General features: G+C 37.7%; 1 long non-coding RNA gene across 1 annotated transcript; it reads left to right on the top strand.

Annotated features, from left to right (window-relative positions):
• Nucleotides 1-1,752: 1,752 nt before the first annotated feature.
• Nucleotides 1,753-2,831, top strand: LOC121041279 (uncharacterized). The gene is made up of 2 exons (XR_005795649.1): nucleotides 1,753-1,795; nucleotides 2,693-2,831. It is a non-coding gene; the product is annotated as an uncharacterized LOC121041279 (long non-coding RNA).
• The last annotated feature ends 4,940 nt before the right edge of the window (nucleotides 2,832-7,771 follow it).

Raw genomic sequence — 7,771 nt, 5'->3', positions numbered from 1 at the left:
TTTATTTTATTTTATTTTATTTTATTTTATTTTATTTTATTTTATTTATTTATTTTTTCTGACACAAATATCATTCCTTTTTTTTTTTTTTTGAGCTTCTCCACATTTCACCATTTATTATTTTCAATTTACATTTGTTATAGCCATCCTAATTGGTATAAAGTGGTATCCAATTCTGGTTTTGACTTGCATTTTCCTAGTAGCTAATCTTAAAGTCCTTCTCATGTGCTTATTGGAGAATGACACCAGTTTAAATGGTGGCTCTGCTCCCAGCTTTGTGACGTTAAACAACTTATTTAAACTCTCTGAGCCTCAGTTTTCTTATCTATCAGTTTAAAAATGTCTGTTCCATGGTTGTTGAGAGAGTAACCTGGGCCAAGGAGCCAGTTTATATCTAATTCTGTGGATTATTCTCATCTCCTCCCAAATCCATGTTCTGAGACATAACATGGGTGGTTTAAAATCAGACAATCAGGGAGTATTAATACTCCGAAAATATTAAAGTCCCATGAGCCAAAAACTTCCAGCCTGGAGTCTGACAAAACCTGATTTACCGACTCAACAGCATAGGAGTGCAGTGTCACCCTGACAAAAGGGAGGAGCCGGTGTCGGTCAGTGCTGGGTTCCTCACAGAGGATTCTGAGAAGTATCTACGGGAAGAGGAAGAGCTGATCCATTCTGGATTGGTTGCCGTTTCTGGGACAGGGTTATGAGAGGTAGGGATTAACTACAGGTTGTGTGCTGCCAGGAGGGTGGAAAGGTTTAACAACTGAGCCTACAGTTGGAAATAGCAAAGGGCATCTGGGAGAGTCACTGTTGAGAAAGTAGTCATCACTCATCCAGGGGGTCATTATGATGCTTGACGGCCACATACAGAAACAGTTAGTCCTGTTAACTTTGCAGCCGGCTCTATGGGTCTGTCCTTCCAGCCTGATTAGCTGCAGGGCTGCTTTTTGTTCTTCCATCCAAGTTGATTCTGACTCTTACTGTCTCAGAAAGTCTCTCAGAGATCAGCACACACTACAAATCAGGGTTTTAAGTATTCGTTCCCGGAAACCCTGTTGTTGAACATTTACCAGCATATCACTACTTGTTTGTTTTCATATTTCTGTCTTTTCAGGACAGACTCCTCTTCTTTTAAGACTCCGTGGACACATTTAAGTCCCATATGCGTAACTAATGTCTACAATCTTCCCTAGTTGTTTCTTAGAATCCCCAGGGAATGCCTATGTTTCTCAAATCCAGTGTTAAGTACTTACCTTTGAATCACTTACCCATTCCAGGGTTTCTATGAAAACATGTGAAGATTCTGTCCGAACTGCCTGACCGAAAAATGCTTAGCAAAACATTTCTTCTCAGAACACAGGAAGACTTTCTTCTAGGAAAAAGAGAGTTCCATTTTCCACCTTAGTCTGTAAAAGTTTCTTAAAATCACTAAAAAAAAAAAATCCAGATTTTTTTTTTGGCTTCATCAAATTGGCACAGTGACTATATAATATATATGACAATGGGAATGGTTGGGTTATGCTTGTTTGCTTTTGTCCAGAACTCCTCTCATGGAGAAAACAAGTACATATTAGTCCACTGCTTAGGTAATGTTGATGGAGAAATGACCGTGCACGTACCCATCCAGTGTGTGTGTTCAAAGATGCAGGTGCAATTGTTAGGCAAAAGACAAGGATGCACTAGAGAACTTTTCAAGCATGAAGTTTCAAAATGTGGAATTATTTTTCTTCTTCTACAGTATACATTTTGGAAGGAAAACAAGTTGTCTCCACAATGGACAGAAATTAAGGTGAGGAAGAATTATGACTCAGAATGAAAGATGCACTTGCTGACTTTGGAGTCGAAAGAGTTCTTAGAGAGCATCTTAGCTTTTTGGTTGACAGACCTGCTTGACAGTCTGAAGCCATGGATCGTCTTCCCAGAAAATGCATATGTCTTAGTGTATGTACACATATATACCACCATCACAAAATTTCAGTGTTCCTTGATCTCTTTGAGCCTATTAATAGATTCTAATAAGGGAAAAATCTGGATTCAGTCTGTTGACTTTCCTTCCCTTTATTTCTGAAGTTATCAAACCAAAGTGACACATTGAAGTAGTGGCAGATCTAGTAACAAGTAACATCAAATAACAACTCTTACCTCATTAGGCTGCTGCCACCCATGTCTTCTCTCATCAACTTCTATTCCCCCACCAGCCATGAGACAGCTAACATGGTAGATCCCAAGGCTTGTGACAGGAAATAATAAGCCATACAGTGTGGTGGTGGTTCAGGGCATAGGCTTTGGAGTTGGGCCAGCCTAGGCTCAAGGCCTGGCTTTGCTTCAAATTTTAATGACAGTTGAAACTTCCTAAGCTTCAATTTTGTCATGGTAATATGGGGAAAATTACAGAATTGAAGAACTGATGTAAAGATTAAATGAGAATAGCATGTACAAAGTACTTAGCGCTTGTGTCCTCCAAAACTGGAGAGCCAGACAGTGGACACAGAGAATCACATCTCACTGGAGCAGAAACCCATGAGCAGAAACCTCTGGGAGAACCGGTGTCAGGGTAAGAAAGAAATCCTAAAGTGTAAATGACAAATTGCTGGAGGCTCAGTGTGGACAAGTCTGAGAGTAAAGACTTCCAGGGAGGCTCAGTTCAAGGCTGGGCATGCCCACACTTTTGTGTGTTTATCTCCAGGAGCTCTGCCAGGTTCTTACAGTAAAGACTGGAGACATCCCATTTTAAACCATTTTGAAGCACATTGCGTTCTTCTTTGCAAGGCCTGCCCTGTGACTTCAGTTTTCTGATGGATCTAAGAAGAGTTGTTGATTTTCAGGCCAGTTTCTTACTTTTTATGGCAGAGTGACGATTTCCAAGCTCTTTATATGCCGGACTGGAACCAGATACCCTGAGCAAGATGTGTTTTTACTTCTCTTGGGTAAATATCTGGAAATGAAATTGCTTAATGAAGGCTTTTAGTGTTCCTTTTGTTGGTGATACGAAATTATGACTTTATTTAAGCACTATATATCAAGTTTTTTCTTTTTTGAAATTCACCAAATAAACATGTATTTGGGCAATAGTTCTTTAAAAAGTACATTATCGTAACATACATTGTTTTGTTGTCAGCTTTATGATATGCTGCTACAAGTTTAATATTGTAAACACAAGATCTCACCAAAAAAACCCCACAAAACTTTACTGAAAGTTTTTCTTTTTATATGCTTTATTAAGAACCCCCTTGCCTGGCTTTGGGTGATAGACTAGTCTTTAGTGAGGGTTGGAAGGTATTTCTTTCTTACCTGCCCTTCCATGTCTATCTTTCCAAGAAGGATAAAAAAGTCTTGGGGTTCTAAGATCTACACATTGACTGTGGGTATCAAAGGGGTTACCAGGAGCAGAGACTGGACCCATTTGGCACCTCAGCCCAGAGCTGATGACCAGGTCAAAGTAAGCCACCACATGGGTATGAGTGCAGCTTCTTGCCTAAACACCGTATGGGGATATTCCTGGGACCCTGGTAAAGCTCTAAGGAATAACTAAAAACTGATGGGGATGGGAGGAGCCTAATCACCCATGGTTGAGGGAAAGGATTGGAACTTATCTGCATACCAAGCTGGTGACAAAGGGCAGTTATGCCTATTATATAACTGGTAACTATAAATGAAACAAATGTAGGAAATGATGTTCATTAGAAAAGTTAACCTTATATTATTAACATTATCCCAGTTATCCTTTTAATACCACTTTTACTTATTTTTATTCTACTATTTTTGTGAGAAGAAGAGGTATAGATCTCAGTGTCTTTGGATATAATTTTTGATCTTAATGAGAACTTTTCTATCTTGCAGTTTGGTTTATAAAATAATCTAAAATTATAATAAAAGCAGAAATAAGTATATTATGGATCATCTGATAGAATATTTATAACTGAAAATGGTCCTAGGACTTCATGTTTATGACTTATATGTTACTCAGTAAAGTCCAAATGACATGATGATGTGTTCTTACTGATTAGATTTTTCAGAGTGATTAGGGTTGGGATAAGTGACTGGAGAATTGAGTCTTCTTTTGGTATGTGATAGTATCATATTAACATTGCACAATTTCCTATAGCAAAAATCTCAATTCACCTCCTATCTTAGAGAATTCTCTTAATACTAAGAGTAATAGTAAATATACAAAAGACTTTTTAATTTTATAGAAATTTTTACTTTTCAGTGTTGAATGTTAGCAATAGATGATTGATTCATAATAAAATGGTTGACAGTTTAAAAGAAATATGTTATTAAAAAGTAATGACCGTGGTGCCTGGGCGGATTAGTTGGCTAAGTATCTGAGTCTTGATTTTGGCTCAGGTCATGATCTCATGGTTCATGAGATTGAGCCCCACGTCATGCTCTGTGCTAATAGTGCAGAGCCTGCTTGGGATTCTCTCTCTTCCTTGCTCACGCTCTATCTCCGTCTCTCAAAATAAATAAATAAACTTAAAAAAAATAATGGTAGAGCATAGAGCATATTTAGGGCAGTGAAAATAATCTGTATGACATTATAATGATGGATATATATCATTATGCATCTATATAAACCCATGGAATATACAACAGCAACCTTAAATTAAGCAAAGCACTTTGGGTGATTATGATGTATCAATGTAGGTTTATCCCTGGTAAAAATTGTGTATGGTGTATCAATGTAGGTTTATCCCTGGTAAAAATTGTACCATTTTGGTGAGTGATGGTGATATTGGGGGAGGCTATGCATGCATAGGGGGCAGGAGGTATATAAGAAATTTCTGTACCTACCTCTCAAGTTTGTTGTAAACCTAAAACTAGTCTAAAAATAAATAAAATAAAATATTTAAAAAGAAGTTTAAAACATCTCCCCTCACCCAATGGCAATAATAACAATTCAAATGGGGGACCATGATACTGAAAATCAAAAGAATCAAGTTGAACATTACTTATCTATTGCTACATATCAAATCACCACGAACCTAGTAGCTTCAAACCACATATGTTATCTCACAGTTTCTGTGGGTCAGGAGTCTGAGCATATCATTTTTTGTGTCCTCTGCTTAGGATTTCACAAGGCGTTAGTTAAGGCTTCCACTTGCCTATGTTCTCATATGGAGTGTTGTCTGGGGGAAGAGTCTGGGGAAGAGTCTTCTTCCAGGCTCACTCAGATTATTCACAGAGTTCATTTACTTGCAGCTGTAGGATTCATGGCAACTTGCTTCTTCAAGGCCAGCAGGAGAGAGAGTCTCTAGCAAGATGGAACCCTATATGACATGCTGTAATTGTGGGAGTGGCATCTCATCACCTCTGCCATATAATGTTAGTTAGAAGGGAGTCACAGGAGGAGATAATACAAGGATATAAATAGTAGGAGGCAGATATCTGAGGCCACCTACAAGGCTGTCCACCCCACAATAAATGAAGTATAAAACTAAATATAATATATAGCAAATAATATATTATTAACCCCAGGAGTTGTTGTTTATGTTCAGCTAAACAGTATCATCTATTACATAAAACTAATGTAATTAATGATGCAAATAGCTTAACAATGGTAATAAAGAAGAATTTTTATTCTTTAAAGAAGGATTTATATATTACCTAGTCTAATCTGATTGTTTGCTTCAGAAGAAAAAAATTCTGTTATTGGGATCCTCTATAGAATTATTCTTTAAATTAGCACCCATTTAAAGTTATTAGTTTCCTAGGGCTTGTTGTAACAAAGTATGACAAACATGGTGGCTTAAAACAACAGAAATTTATTCTTTCAAAGTTCTGGAGGCTAAAATCTGAAAGCAAGTTGTCAACAGGACCCTGCTCTCTTTGAAAGCTCTAAGATGGGATTCTTGCTTGCCTCTTCATAGATTCTGGTGCTTGCTGAAAATATTTGGTACCCCTTGGCTTCTAGATGCATTGTTCCAAGTTTTGCATCTGTTATCACCTGACATTCTCCTTGTGTATTTCTGTGTACCTTCTGTTTTTTATAAGGATCCTAATCATGTTGAATTAAGGGACTGCTGTAGTCAGGTATGATCTAAGTTTGACTTAACTAATTACATCTGCAACCATCTTGTTTTCAAATAAGTTCATATTCGGAGGTGCTGAGATGGACGTGAATATTGGGGGAACACTATTCAATTCAGACAAGTTCAGTAATAGTGGCACCATATAGTAGACCATTTTTGAAATTGCTCTAAATGATTCCCACCTCCTGCTCTGCACCCCTTGTATCATCCCCTCATCTTTGGTGCATGCTGGATCTAGTGACTTTCTTCTAATAAATAAAAATAGGAAAAAGAGATGGGATGTCACTTTGAGATTAAGCTGTAAAAGTCCGTGATTTTAGTTTTGCCTACAGACTCTGTCTTTGGCTCTTCTTATTTGTACTGATGAAGCAAGCCACCATGCTGTGAGCTCTGCTATGGAGATGCTGGCATAGCAGAGAAGTGAGGGCATAGTCAGTGAGAAACTGAGGCCCCTTAATCTGACAGCTGGAGAGTGACTGAACCCTGCCAACAGTCACTGGAGTGAGCTTAGAAATAGACCCACCACAGGTCATGTTTTAAGATGGCTACAGACCCAGCTGACAGCTTGACTGTAGCCTTCCAAGATCCTTGTGAGAGATCCCAGGGCTGGAGGATCCAGCTAAGCCGTGCCCAAATTCCTGACTCACAGAAACAGTAAGATGATAATGTTGTTTTATGGCACTCAACTTGTTACATTTCAATAGATAAGTAATATCCACTATTTCTCCTATATTATTCTCAGCAAATATTATGAAACTTGAGAATATGTTTTACATTTTCCTTTTATCTAAAAAAAGTCAAACAAGGACAGTCTAATGTAGCTTAATATACCATAGCTTCTAACGGTGTCACTGTAAACTTTCTATGGATGATTTAATAATGTCAGGTGAAATTCTTGCCTGGTATGAACTCTGAAGAAAATTCCAGAGATTTAATCATTAAGGTTTAATTAGAGTTGATAGGATTAATTATATAATCATACCAACAACATGATTATGCTGTGTGTTTGCTTTTAACTGAAGCACTGGTGTTTTTTGTCCTGGACATTGGAAATAAATAGAAATTTATTTTGGTTTGGCAGTTTAGATTAGACGGGCATGGTTTTATTATTGTCTTCTGAAGGCTGGGTTTATAATTATAACACAATTAGCCATTTGACATACTCCTGTCCTATCTCTGTTTATTCTAGAAGAACTAGAAAAGCCAATTTCTTTTAATCAAGAAAAAGTCATTTTTCTGGTTTCCATCCAAAGGGTACATAAACCTGCAATATAAAGCCTTGGGAAAGGAGAGTTGGGCGTAGGTGAGTTATATTTTGTTTTTAATTAGTCCACTGATATTAATACCTTTTAAAGTAAAGACAGTGGTAATAAATCTATGGTATACTAGGATGTTAAACAGTTTTAAGAAAATTACAATATAATTTTCCATTAATTGGGACATTAAAACTCTTCCTATGCTATCAAGTTTTCCTTTATTTTTTTTTTTAACGTTTATTTATTTTTGAGACAGAGAGAGACAGAGCATGAACGGGGGAGGGGCAGAGAGAGAGGGAGACACAGAACTGGAAGCAGGCTCCAGGCTCTGAGCCATCAGCCCAGAGCCCGACGCGGGGCTCGAACTCACGGACTGTGAGATCGTGACCTGAGCTGAAGTTGGACGCTTAACTGACTGAGCCACCCAGGTGCCCCAATCAAGTTTTCCTTTAAAAAATTTTTTTCCAAATGTTTATT

This window comes from Herpailurus yagouaroundi, unplaced genomic scaffold, assembly GCF_014898765.1.
Source record: "Herpailurus yagouaroundi ecotype Mexico unplaced genomic scaffold, PumYag 29, whole genome shotgun sequence".
Lineage (NCBI taxonomy): Eukaryota > Metazoa > Chordata > Mammalia > Carnivora > Felidae > Herpailurus > Herpailurus yagouaroundi.
Note: the sequence above shows the minus strand (reverse complement) of the source record. Positions and strands in the feature narration are given on the sequence as shown.